The sequence below is a fragment of the Dermacentor variabilis genome, chromosome 11, assembly GCF_050947875.1.
Source record: "Dermacentor variabilis isolate Ectoservices chromosome 11, ASM5094787v1, whole genome shotgun sequence".
Taxonomy (NCBI): Eukaryota; Metazoa; Arthropoda; class Arachnida; order Ixodida; family Ixodidae; genus Dermacentor; species Dermacentor variabilis.
Genome location: NC_134578.1, coordinates 40,992,179 through 41,006,463, shown reverse-complemented (window position 1 = coordinate 41,006,463; position 14,285 = coordinate 40,992,179). Strand labels below are relative to the sequence as shown.

The window sequence follows — 14,285 nt, the reverse complement described above, 5'->3', positions numbered from 1 at the left end:
CAGCGGGTCAAGCGCGACGGCTTTTATAGAGCGGTCGTCGAATGTTCCAGACTAATCCGCGTGCCTTCCACAAAGTTCTACACCATTCGCGTTACGCCATGAAATCAGATAACACAAGGTTCGGCGACAACAGACAGCCGGGTAGAAGCATCGATAACTTTCCAGAAACGTCGGATACACGCAGGCGTGTCCCTCGCTGTGCGATTACAGTTGTTAAGCGGCGAAACGTGGTCGCTAGATAAAGATAAGTACACGTGTCAATGTCTCATATTAATGTCGCTGAAACCACTTCATTGTAGACGTGGCTGAATCACTTACCTCTTATGAATTGATATTGCAGTGCATTCGTAGTACTATAACCCAACGCAGAGACGCTTGTTACTTCATCTTCAGCTTCAGACCTGAAATATACGTAACATAGGTTTTATGAGAATGTCCGTGGGCAAAGCTTCTTTCGCAATGCCTTAACTTTTATCCGGGGTTCAAGAACATTGTCGGTCGAGGGAGGCTAGCGTGGTAGGAAAGCCCAAAAACACTCACACGCTCTTTGTGTCCCAATAATGAAATACACGTTCACCGTATTTTTGGCTTTCATTTAGGTGTTTTATCTGCTCGCTCCAGCAGGTCTTATTTCCTTTGCCGCCGTAGAAAGCCGGTAACAACATAGTCGCATTCGTTTGGTAGTATATGTCTGTGCTGGACCTGTTAAGGGCCTGAAATGAGCAAGAACTTTTTATACAGTCTGGGCACCACGCATTGCTCGTTATTCAGGGTGGTAACTAAAATAGTGCATGTTGTTTTCACCCTACTTCAGAGATCTCGGAAGAACATAAATTGAATAATGTGGTCATTTGTCCCTTACAAGATTGTACTTACGCGAGGTGGTTGGCGAATGAGATACAAAATGAAATAAGCAGCAATCATCGACAAAGATTGCCAATGGAAACGAAAGAGTCTTGAAAGGTCAAGTATTGATAGACACCGAAAAAAGAGATTATTTACATTGTAATTACACGGCATCAAGAGCTCGAGAACAACACTCGCTCTCGCCAAAGTTCAGGACACTTCATCGTCTTTCCCGCGGCAGCTATTATTATCAGCATCTGTCGATAACATCGTATTAATGATATATTCGCTTTATTAACGGAGGGAAATGTTTGAAGGCGTACATTCCTTGCAGTCAGAATATTTAAGGCACGTCTCTTCTTTCGTTACGCAATCGCACGGAGACATAGCCCTAAAACAACGCTTGTGTAGCGGTAGTATAGGCGGCTCTACGTATTGTTGATCCATTATATGTACGCGTTATTCAGTGGCGCGAGTGCCATTGGGGAAGGCCGCTGGTACCGTCTTTTCCAGCCTACTCACCCTCCAGAAGGGCGGCCGCTACAGGGGCACAGGACAGTAGGCCTATAGGAGGGTGGTCTTTCCCAAGTGCTCCACCACCGCATATGAACTTTAGATGGACCAAACTCTCTTGGAAAAGCACGTGTACCTCAAAAAGTTACAGTATAGTGGCCGTTTGTGGACTAACGTGCTCAGTACGCCGTTTGCGCGAGAGTGCCCGCTCTTTGCATAAGGGCCTATGGATCATTGGTGAAAGTTCGCCCATCGTCAACAATCAACCACCGACCATTGCAAAAACGAGAGAAAGAGCCACAGAAAGCTATTCGCTTTATATGTACAGCCGGTAATGGCATTGGGGCCAGTCAACGTCCTTCTGTAAACGACACTCTTTCACACGTTATCATGATGCCGGACGGTACGGGAACGTCTGTTATTGCTACTCGTTCTGAAAACCACAGCCAGGTCACAAAAGCCGGAGCGCTGTAGCATCCTGCTGCAACAGTTCTTCTGGCATGCCAAGCCTCCAGTACAGTGAGAGCCAGGATTCTAATATGTCCAAGAATCTGAGCAACCCATCTTAATCTTCATGAGACTCATCCCAACAAGAGAAGAAAACTATTAAGTGAAGTACCTTACTTTGCAAGACAGTGGTAAATAGGACAAGGACAGTGGTGACATCAGTATGCTGAGCCACGGCTGGTCTAGAGTGTGCTGCTCGCGCAGGCGAGAGTCGAGCTCCGGACCGCCAGAGGTCAAGCTAACTGCATGCGTTGTGGATCTCTCGAGAACTAAACATCGATGTCGACGCGGTCCACGGCAAATGGACAGCAGTAACCTATACGGAGGGGTGAGTGGTGGTAATGGAAAAGACAAGTGCGTCATCAGACCAAGTGATACAAAAGCCGCCGAAAATAAAGAAGAATGTTGACAGGTACGCAGTAAAGTACACGGTGCCTGTGCAGCACAACCTGCGAGACCACATATTAGGCTTCACTCCCCTTCAAACATATATTGAGTTGAGTTGAGTGGTTGTAGGTTACTGGTGGGATTAGCCTTGCAGTTACTGCCGGCAATTGCTGCACCGTAGCGACACTGAAAATACATAAATCACATAAATCAGATGCAGACCTCACAACTACACATAGTCACTCCTAAGGTCACCATATGGAGGCCAAATCCGTGTCCTGCAGGTAATTTAAAAGAAGACGAGAAACCTCCTTCCTACACAACTCGTTCCCGCGCGGGAAAACAATGTCCTGAAGAGAACTGTTAGGAATTCCTGTCTTCTTGAGGGACCCGACTAACACACTCCCTTCCGCGTTATACACAGTACAGCACATAAGTTAATATTCTATGTCACTGCACACATTACACGTTGAATATAAAGGAGACAACGCCAGGCCAGTCTTATACATCCACGCAGGGGTACGAGCAGAGACCGTGCGAATGCGAGCAATAAAGTGGTTTGGTTTCTTTTGAGGCCTTTGGTCACACATGGCTTGAGGTGAGCTCCACAAAGAATTGAAGTGGCACAATACCGCTTCTCTGAAGGTTCTCTTGTCCTCCTGAGGCACTTTTCTCAATGTATTCCCAGACAGCGCTCTATGGGCGAGGCTGCCCACCATCTCGTTGCCTATGATACCTAGGTGCGCGGGCACCAATCGGAAGCATGTGGAGAAGCCTTTGATATGGAGATTGTGCACCGAGTGTAGGGAGCTAAGACATAAGGCATCAGTAGGGAACCCGTGCTCTAACGTTTGAAGGGCAGATTTTGAATCTGTAAGAATGACAACAGGTCGAGGTTGAGGTTGAGAATGTTTTCACATTCCCTCTTTGAAGTATGATTGGTCGGTTCGCTTCACTGCAGTCGTGCAGTCGTGTCCTCCACAACTGGCGAAAGCGTTGCATTTGAAGCAGCTCTAATGAAGCTACGGTTTTGTACGCCTTCAAACATATATACCAATTGCCAAAAGACATGTTTTTTTGCCGCAATTGAACACTCAGAAAAGAAAGACACATAAAGACAACACAGGCGGCACTTCCAACTGATTTATTTTGGGCTGTGACCCAAGAATATATATATATATATATATATATATATATATATATATATATATATATATATATACACGCATGCGCTGGCTGTTCACAGATCTACGCTACCCAGCGGTCAAACAATCTAGTTTCTGATTTATAGAGCACGATAGATGTATCACTAATGCAATTTGTTCCTTTCTTTTATATATAGTAGGCTTCCATCAGCTCACGTGCGGTTTGAAATCTACTTCTGCCAAGAATCCTAATCTCAGAAAACCGTGGTTTGCACAAGCAGGCCTTGCAGTGCGCAGGTGAATGTGCCACGCCATCTTTCATTAGATTTAGTTCGTGTTCCCTGGCTCGTTCAATTATGCAGCGTCCAGTCTGTCCTATATAGGACTTGCCGCACTCAAGGAGAATTTCGTACACCACGCCTGTAGCACATCTCCTATAGGACGTGCGATGCTTCTTGCCACAGCCTTGCGAGCCGGTCTCGTCGCGTGTGGTTTTCGAACAGAGTCGACCCAGTTTGACGGGGGCAGAAAAGGCAATAGGTACACCATACCGGCCTGCCACCTTCTTGAGGTTATGGGAAACCTTATGAACATAAGGAATTACTGCAGGTCTTACGGTTCTGGTTCTTTCTTCCTCCCTTGTGGCGCTGGTACCTTTAACTTTCCGTAACAGGCTTTCAGTGACTGAGGTCACCAACGAGTCAGGGAACCGTGCTTCTTTCAGTCTCTTAATCTGATTATTGAACGAGGCCTGCATCGTTTGTGTACATAATTTTTCGAGGGCAGACTCCAGGCAAAGCATAGCAATTGCACGCTTCACAATTTTGGAATGGCATGAATTATACGGCAGCAACCCTTTCTTGGCACGTGGGAAATATTGCCAACAGGCTTGTCCATCATGAAAGGTTAATCTTAAATCTAAAAATTGCAGGGTGTTACGCTGTGACACTTCATGCGTAAAGGAAAGCCCTTTACCATTGTCCCTAAAAATGTTTAAAATATCATCGCAGCGCTTCAATGAGCCTTGTCTGTTAAAAAAGATTAAGAAGTCGTCTATGTATCTAAAAACTTTTTAAATGTTTAAAGTGCTGTCCCGTTTAAAAGCCTCTTCGAGCCGTCGTTCAACACTAGATAAGAATATGTTTCACAGCAGTGGCGCAATACACGAACCAATGCAAATGCCGCGTTTTTGCAATAAAAGCTGTTTGTCAAAGGAAATAAAGGTACTATTAAGATAGGCTTCCAATAATCTTAAAAAGTCCTCAAGCGTAACACCAGCTGCATTTTGAAAAGCTATGATGCCACTTTCTTCTATACACATCTTTACGGTAACAAAAAGTGCATGATGTGGAATTGAATAAAACAGATCCTCAACATCCACAGAAAATTCATTGCCTATGGATTGTTTGTTTCTTTGAAAATGCACTATGTCTTGTAAATTGCCTGTCGAGAAAGGATCATTTACTTAAACAGTTTTTAGCACCTTTAGAATGCGCCTACTAAGTAACAATTGCCACGTTCCACGTTCGCTCACGATGCGCCTAAACGGCACATTGGGCTTGTGCGTCTTTGCACTCAAAAATATGTTTAGCGCTGTAGCTCTCAGATTGTTAATATCATTGGACAACTTGTCTAAGCTGAACTCCTTACACAGCCTGACAACTTTGCTCTTTACTTTTGATTCAGATTTCTTAATCTGTACAAAGTTTTTGTTTACAGCCTCTGCGGCTTTGTCATTGTACAATCCTCTAGGAAGTACCACGAAACACCCCTCTTTGTCTGCTTCCAAAATAACTAGGTTATGATCTCTGCAAACCTCAAGAAGGTGGCAGGCCGGTATGGTGTACCCATTGCCTTTTCTGCCGCCGTCAAACTGGGTCGACTCTGTTCGAAAACCACACGCGACGAGACCGGTTCGCAAGGCTGCGGCAAGAAGCATAGCACGTCCTATGGGAGATGTGCTACAGGCGTGGTGTACGAAATTCCCCTTGAGTGCGGCAAGTCCTATATAGGACAGGCTGGACGCTGCATAAATGAACGAGCCAGGGAACACGAACTAAATCTAATGAAAGATGGCGTGGCACATTTGCCTGCGCTCTGCAAGGCCTGCATGTGCAAACCACGGTGTTCTGAGATTAGGATTCTTGGCAGAAGTAGATTTCAAACCGCACGTGAGCTGATGGAAGCCTACTATATAAAAAAGAAAGGAACAAATTGCATTAGTGATACATCTATCGTGCTCTATAAATCAGAAACTAGATTGTTTGACCGCTGGGTAGCGTAGATCTGTGAACAGCCAGCGCATGCGTGTATGTATATATATATATATTCTTGGGTCACAGCCCAAAATAAATCAGTTGGAAGTGCCGCCTGTGTTGTCTTTATGTGTCTTTCTTTTGTGAGTGCTCAATTGCGACAAAAAACATGTCTTTCAGCAAGCACCAACTAGGCCGACAAGCAGTTATGTTGCACCACTTGCCAGTACAGCGGGAAAGCCTCTGGAGGAATGACGCGACTGATGGTGTATATTGATTCGGTCGAACGCAATTGCGGTTACCTCTCATACAAACACTTTCACCAATTTTTCTAGAGGTCGATGTCCTCAGCGAGGAGAACATGCGCACTCTGCGCGCATGTGGAGCTATCAAATATGGCAAGCACCTAAGAATTATCAACGCGATTGATTTGTGTTCTGATGAGTCAGATTTTACTGCACAATCACGTCATCGTCGTAACAACCACGTCATCGTCGAAGCACAAGCTTTGGGTCTCAACAGTAGTAGCGACCTTATAACATTTAGGAACCGCCTTTGCCAGGAAGAATAACATATCACAGCTGTGTCCTGGTATTTGCGGCTTAGAAGCCAAAGTTAAACGTCTGTATCTACTGTAATTAACTGCGACACAAGGTGGATATCTGCCTGAATAACCAATCGTCGCGGTGTGAGAGCTGCTGCAACGAGCATACCGCAGCATACTGCCACGATGTAATGCCGGATTGCAAGATCTGCAGCAGTGTGTATGTGCCTAGATCATCAGATTGCCCGAAGCGAATTGAAGGCATTCGGAGACCGTGCTATGCCTCAACGGACGCTCCAACTAAGCAGAAGAAAAGCGCGCCGCAAGCTAAGGAGTCTTCTGTGCAACAAGAGTCTCTGAAGGCAGTCGACAAAGAGTTGAAGTTAAGCAAGCCGCCTCATTTAGCAAAACGTAGAGCCCCGAATGCAAGTACCACCTATATTACAGAAAACAAGGCAATCAAACCACAGACGACGCCACAAGCGTCCTGTAGCAATTATGCTGACACGTATGTCCACCGGAGTCACTCACGACACCCATGTGAAAATCCATAAGCAATCGGCCCATATAAACGTTTCTGTGTTACTCACTGGCTTCAAGTGAATGCGGATCAACTGTTTAAAGAGACGGCACAAGCCCTCGTAAAAGCCCACTTTAATCCTTTTGCCACTTGTACAGAAACGCTACCGAAAAAGTTGGTAGCCGTTTTAAACGATGCTGAACTTTCTGCATGTATCGGCCAGTATGAGGGGCCAGACCCTACGCCACGCTTGACGGGGTTGTCGGCAGGTCTAGAAGAAGAACTGCACACGAAGTCTATCGTACGTCGTCACAAGAAACCTGTAACAAGGCATGTCCTGGAATTCATTCAGCCAGGCTCTAGTCGGCGGTTACGACGAAGACAACGCGGGAAGAAACGACCTTACACATACAACACAGCGGACTCTAGACCTGGCCAACACTGAGGTGAACGCAATGCATGGACAACCTGCCTCAGACAAAAAGTTGCTACATCTCTCGGCGGAAAGCCTTCAGGCTTCTGAAGAGTTAATGCAGGAGGGTTTCACGCCGCACCTTCGCCAAGGCGCAACCTTGCTGCAGCCCAGCTCAAAAGTAGGCCCTCGTGATCTATGAACGAAAGCGGATAGACAACTTAAGATCTTTTAATCCCAAGACCCGGCTCGCTTCTGTGTGTAACAAGGTTATTGTAACCATTATCGACCGCAATGAGACCCATATAGTCCCTCATCGCTCGTTATCATCCTTATGAACTCATTGACTGCGTATTCTGTGCGTGGAACAACGTGAAGCGCATGAGCCCTCAGAGGTGGGTGACATGTTGGTAGGTGAAGGAGCGCTCCAAGAGAACACGCATTCCCAGACCATGGGAAGGCATAAGATATGTGGCGCGTTCAGCATTTAATTATCGCAAACAAGGAAAGTTCGTTATGTTGAAAATTGTCCAGGTGGCTCTACATGTGGCATTTTATTTCACCACCACCGAACCTTTCGGTAAAGATAGAAGTATCTTCTCTTTTTACATTCGCTTTGTACTGCCGGTATAACACATTCATATTGTTCAGATATATTCACCGTCTGCAAGCATGAGTGTTTAGCCCAGTGGGTAAGACACTCGACTTTTGAGCGCTAGGTCGTACGTTGGAAACTCGCCCGCCAACGTTAAACAAAGAAATCCTTCCTTCAGGACTTATTTTCATTTGTACACTAATTTCTTTAAGTGATTCGTCTTACATGACAGACAAATGGATGGACGGATTTCCTCGTCGGGTAAGCTCAGAAACGGCTAAGTATTTCGGAAGACAGAGTGAGTGGGAATAACCCTGTAGACCTCTTTGACCATGTCCGGGCTCCTTGCGGCCCTACAAAATGTCTAGACAAAACTGTAGCTTTAAGTCTGACAGCATAAGCTTCAGTCCCCTTCGACAAATCTTCAGGTTGAGCACAACGAAAATTTGCACAGTTGGATCAATGAAGTGCGGGAGCAAGGCACAATCCCAACTTAATGAAGAAAATCTCGAGTGGTCACAATCCTAAAACCCACAAAACTTGTCCCACAGCTCATCGAGATTCATCCAATATCTTTCGCACCGAACCTGTGCAACTCTATTGAGATGGTGGTATTTAACACATGTGACGGCACCTCGAGACGCGTGACTCCTGCCACTACGCACAGACCTGGCTTATAAGCCACCTCTGTACCTAAGATTGAGTACTGACGCTCTACAAAGACGTGCCAGATACTCCAACCACATGTGACTCACAGATACTCGTGGTAGTAGAAGCTAAAAAGGCGTTGTACTCTGCCCCACATTCGTCGGTGATTTCCAAAGTCCAGCGCAGTGGAGTGACTCATGATGCTCTCATTCTTACAAAGTTGTTTCTCAAAGTGGGAATTTACATTGAGCGTCGGGTCTACACTAAGCCGCGAGTGATAGCAAAGTTGGAGCGTCAAAGGCAGGAGCAGTCGCCCACTTTGTTTAATGTAGTGATGGTGGATTTTCCCTCTCAACCTAAAGGTCATTACCCTAAGATACACATGTATGACAATGACGGCCCACTCTGGAGGAAGGGAGGGTCTGTCGGACTGCAAGAGGGTATGCTATATGCGGTAATCTTTTGTACATTCCGAATCTATGATGGATAAAGTTTGTAAAAGGTCATTTTCTGTCCATAACTTATCGATTTATCGACCACCCCCATGCAGCCTTTCACGATTTCCTGTAGAGCTTGATGAAACCCCGAGTAAGTGGGGTTCAGCGGGCCAATTCTGCTTGATCGGAGACTTGACCCTGTAAAATTCAATGTTTGTGATCATTTATCTACGTTGTCGGCTTATGTTCTGTACTGTACAATTGGAACTCGTTACTAGAGCCGAATTAGGTAATAATAGCCTAATGAAATCTCGTTTAGATCACATAGCGGTCAGAGCTGCCAGCTGTTGGTTTAGGTCATGTACTATTCTACAAAGTTTGGCGGTCCACTTCTTTGTAGCACGCCGTCTTGTATTACCAGACGTGTCTGCAGCGCCGTCGGTTGAAACAGCCTCTACGCCACACAAATGCCTTGTCCCTATTGTTAATCACTCCATGTGTGATAAGCTTAGCAGATTGTTTTACTGGTCATCCTTAACCAAAGAAAATTCGCGGGTCGAAGGGTAGGAAAGGATCTGTACGCAACTGAAAAAAAAACGGAACTACGTTGCACACGGCTGATAGACAAGCCGATAAGAAAAAGGTCACTGCTGGATGAACACGGAAATTCTTGCTTCCAGTTCGTATCGAGACACCTTGTGGAAATGCTGCAGAAGAAAATACAGAAACCAAGCACTGCGCTTAGAATACAAGTCGGGAAGGAATAGAGTTGCTGCTCTTCTGCGTGGCGCAAAACGCTATTACTTCTTTTATAATTTCCAACACTTTTCAAAAGATCTAAGCGAAACTTGGTCTTTCATAAATAATCTCGGAGGAGTGGGTTCCAATAAACGGTCAGTATTCAGTGCTTTTCCTCAACCTCCCACAGCAGTGGCTGACGCTTTCAACGGGCACTTTTTTTAGACCGTCCCAAAGAGCTGCCTCTCCATCCACAAACACTCGGTGGTTATGGAAATCCGTATCTGCGTCAGCTTTTCTTCCGATAATTTTGAAGGGTGACCTGGAAGAAATTATTTACAGTTTCCGTCCCAACAAGCCCACTGGGTATGATGACATTTCTTTACACACTATCAAAAGGAATTTCAATGCGATGTCAGATATTATCTTGCATTGAATGGTCTTTTGAAAGATGGTGAAATTCCATAATGCCTAAGAACTGCAGTTGTTTTACCAGTACACAAGTCAGCGAAGAAAGATAGTAGTGAGAACTATGGACCAATTTCTATATTGCCGGTTATTGCTCAGGCCTTAGAAAAATTTATTTTCCACACTATGTCTTTTCTTGACAAATTTTCCATCCTGATTGATCGACAGTTTGGCTTTGTTTCAGGGCGTGGTACTGTGGCTCTGCTTGAGGAATGTTCAGATGAACTATTCTCGGCATTCGATCACAATCTTTCCATGCGTCCGCTGTTCTTATATGTAGCGGAAGCGTTTGGCACACTGAATCATCAAATCTTGTTAAGTAAACTGCACTTTTGGGTACTTCGTGGGCCTTTTTACAACCTTCTCAAAAACTGGTCGAGCAAAAGATTTCAAGGGGTCGCTACCTGTGATAAGGGCGTTTTCAGTTTAAAGCTGTCGTTGAAAGCTGCAGCTCCTAAGGGGTCAATTCTATCGCCATTGTTGTTTAATATTTTTGTTAATGACTTTCCTTTGGCAATTTCCAAATATTCCGTGTTCCAGTATGCGGACGACACTGTGTTACTGGCAAAACATCTTTCGTACAAAATGTTCTCTGAAATGTTTCAAAATGACATGCACAAGGCAATGCTTTTGTTTGCTAATGGAATTGTTAAGGCCCAAAAAGCACAATTTGTTTGTTTTGGCCATCCACACAAGAATACTGTAATTAACACGCCTCTCCACTTACTTGAGCCAAACTGTGTTTCTTGCAAATGTGTGCCTATCCCATACGTTTACTGCGTAAAATATCTCGGAACCCATTTCAATTGTAACTCATCGTGGCAACATCATTTATCACTGATTTGTTCTAAACTGATGTCTGTAGCTTGGCTCTTGGTTAATATAAAAAGTTATCCACCCTTGTCTGTAAAAAAGATTATTGTGCATCCACTTGGTTACAGCGTGTTGAGATGTGGCATTAGACTTCGGCTTCTGTTGAGATTGTTGGAGATGCAGGGTCTACAGGATTATAAAAAATATTGTTAAAAATGTTGCCTACACTTCCCCAACAGTAAAAGCTGCAAATAACGTCCGTGAACATGGTATACCGAATTCTCATTCGTTGTTCATAGAAACCGTTGTCGTGAAACATTTTTTGAATTCCCCATACAATAAAGTGCCACCGCAAGAGAACGTAGACAACATGTCAGTCATGTAGTTCGTCGTTCAGCCACAAGGTACGGTACCGCCAGATGCTGCGCATATGTGCCGGATATGTTTAACAAATTACCAGACGAAATTTTTAATGCGACATCAAAAAGCACGCTGAAAGACATGTTAAGGCAGCAATGGTTAAATTAACCCCCAAAAGATTTCTGCGTCATAAAATTTACTTCATCTTCCTTCGTTTTAAGTAGCGTGAACAAATGTTATTTTGTTTTTCTTCATTTTTTCTCATTCGCTTTATTGATTCTACATGTCTCATCAATTTATGTATTTTTTTTTCTTTTTCTCCATGTGTATCAAATTCATAGGCATGGTCCCACAAGCCAACTTAGGCTTAGGCGGGCCTGTTTATGTTGTTTTGTATTTTTGATGACAATAAACATTATTATTATTATTATTATTATTATTATTATTATTATTATTATTATTATTATTATTATTATTATTATTATTATTATTATTATTATTATTATTATTATTATTATTATTATTATCATTATTATTATTATTATTATTTTATGCTTATAGTTCAAGCTTATTAGGCATGAACTTTTGCACACACAAAATAAAGAATGTATATTTAACAGAAAGACGGAATACTGCTTCAGGCACACTCTTGTAGCCAATTGCTCACCATATGAGCGTTGAAAACAAGAAAGAGGACCATGACTGGGGAGATTGAAGACAAAGAGAAGACGCAAAGCATGTAACAGGCAAGCCTATTCTTATTCTTGAACTCATCCTCTTACTTTTTAATAAACGGAAATAAGAGAATAACTTATATACTGGATATAAAGTCCCTCCAGTGGCCTAATGTAGATTCCTATTACACCTACACAAAAAGCCAAGGCCATTTCGAGAACCAACTGCTGTCAATATTTCATATGTTTATGGCAGTCACACAGGGCAGAATTTAAATAATCACGCCCAGGACAAAGCTCATAGTATGAATATACTCTGAGTTTTATATGTCTATAGCGGCTCCACAGCCACCGTAGTCCTCCATAAAGAAAGCAACAAAATCCCAATAAAGAACGGCGTCATGCAGGGAGATACGATCTCTCCAATGCTATTCGCCGCGTGTTTACAGGAGGTATTCAGAGGCCTGGATTGGGAAGAATTGGGGATAAAAGTTAATGGAGAATACCTTAGTAACTTGGAATTTGCTGATGATATTGCCTTGCTTAGTAACTCAGGGGACCAACTGCAATGCATGCTCACTGACCTGGAGAGGCAAAGCCGGAGGGTGGGTCTAAAAATTAATCTGCAGAAAAGTAAAGTAATGTTTAAGAGTCTCGGAAGAAAACAGCAGTTTACGGTAGGTAGTAAGGCACAGGAAGTGGTAAGGGAATACATCTACTTAGGACAGGTAGTGACTGCGGATGCGGATCATGAGACGGAAATGGAAGAATAAGAATGGGCTGGGTGTTTGGCAGGCATTCTCAGATCATGAACAGCAGGTCGCCATTACCCTCAAGAGAAAAGTTTATAACAGCTGTGTCTTACCAGTACTCACGTACGGGGCAGAAACCTGGAGGCTTACGAAAAGGGTTCTGCTTAAATTGTGGACGACGCAACGAGCTATGGAAAGAAGAATGATACGTGTAACGTTAAGAGAAGAAAAGAGCAAACTGGGTGAGGAAACAAACGCGAGTTAATGATATCTTAGTTGAAATCAAGAAAAAGATATGGGGGGCATGGGCAGGACACGTAATGAGGAGGGAAGATAACCGAGGGTCATTAAGAGTTACGGAATGGATTGCAAGGGAAGGGAAGCGTAGCAGAGGGCGGCAGCAAGTTAGGTGGGCGGATGAGATTAAGAAGTTTGCGGGGACAACACGGCCATAATTAGCACATGACCGGGGTAGTTGGAGAAGTATGGGAGAGGCCTGTGCCCTGCAGTGGGCGTAACCAGGATGATGATGATGATGATGAATATACAGTGCTTCGCAATAAGCGAACGTAACGACGTCTGAACGCCGCTCCCAGCCTAAGCATGGGGGGAAGACTGGCAGTTATGCCCTGTATAAAATACTGAATAAAAATAAATGAAAGAACACGTGTTTGCAACTTTGCTAAACATAAGAGTATAATATGCAGAGATGGCTATGCACGAAGATCTACTTTTCATCCAGGTAACACATACCCATTTTGTAGACATCACTAGGGGAACTCCTGTCTCCACATGTTAAATACCAAACTATATAGAATGATAAAAAATCAACATTTACCGCCCATGAGTCCTGGTATTTTGCCAGTCTCTGTGAATTGTTCCAGATAGCATATGTTGCTTCTATACGTGGGAAAGTAACTCCAAGCGCGGCGAGTAATATAAGATACATCGCTGCGACGGATAGGTGCGCGCCTTCCCAAGCTGTGGAAACGTAGTGTTTTTGCGACATGTAACGGGTCTAATATATTCAGATGATGCTCTGCTGGCGTCAAGTTCGCGCCTAGCAAGCCAGCCTTCGCAAACAATACGTCAGTTCCCCTTAGAGCTTGCAGAAACCTTTCACGCCGCAGATCTTAGAGAGCGCGTATGCATAAAAAGAAATAACGCAAATTCATTTGAACTTATGCTAGCTGAATGACCTTCTGCATGCTTTACAAGTCGTGTCGTTTAGAGAGCTTCCTCCTGGTAGCGACAGAAGGCTTAGCTACTTGGTAAGTATTCATTATGCAAAAAAGGTGAGGCGTGCAGACAGTACACAAGAGAAGAGAGGTGGACAACGCGAACACCGACTATCAACTGAAGGGAGCACTGAGTTCCTAATACTGAATGTTAGAAGGCGCAGAAACACGGGGACAAGAGAGACATGGCTTGCCCACCCGTGCTATTCTTTGTCAAGTTTTTGTATGATTTAGTGCTTTTGCTTTACTCTGAATAGTTGCCGATAAAGAATGAATTTTCTTTTGAGGGGAACGTCAATATGAATAAAATGCAATATTTCGGATTTTGGAGTTAGCTGAGCTTCAGTATTTATTTTTCCTTACTATGAAATAACGTTGCACCCAATGGCAACAGCCAATGACAACAACAGGCGACCTTCTTCAGTATTTTATG

The 14,285-nt window shown here is 43.9% G+C and overlaps 1 long non-coding RNA gene across 1 annotated transcript; it reads right to left on the bottom strand.

Annotated features, from left to right (window-relative positions):
- Positions 1-318: 318 nt before the first annotated feature.
- LOC142564368 (uncharacterized) lies at positions 319-13,610 on the bottom strand. Its single transcript, XR_012824568.1, has 3 exons — positions 13,453-13,610; positions 541-713; positions 319-401 (listed from the first exon to the last, which is right to left on the bottom strand). It is a non-coding gene; the product is annotated as an uncharacterized LOC142564368 (long non-coding RNA).
- Between the last annotated feature and the right edge of the window lie 675 nt (positions 13,611-14,285).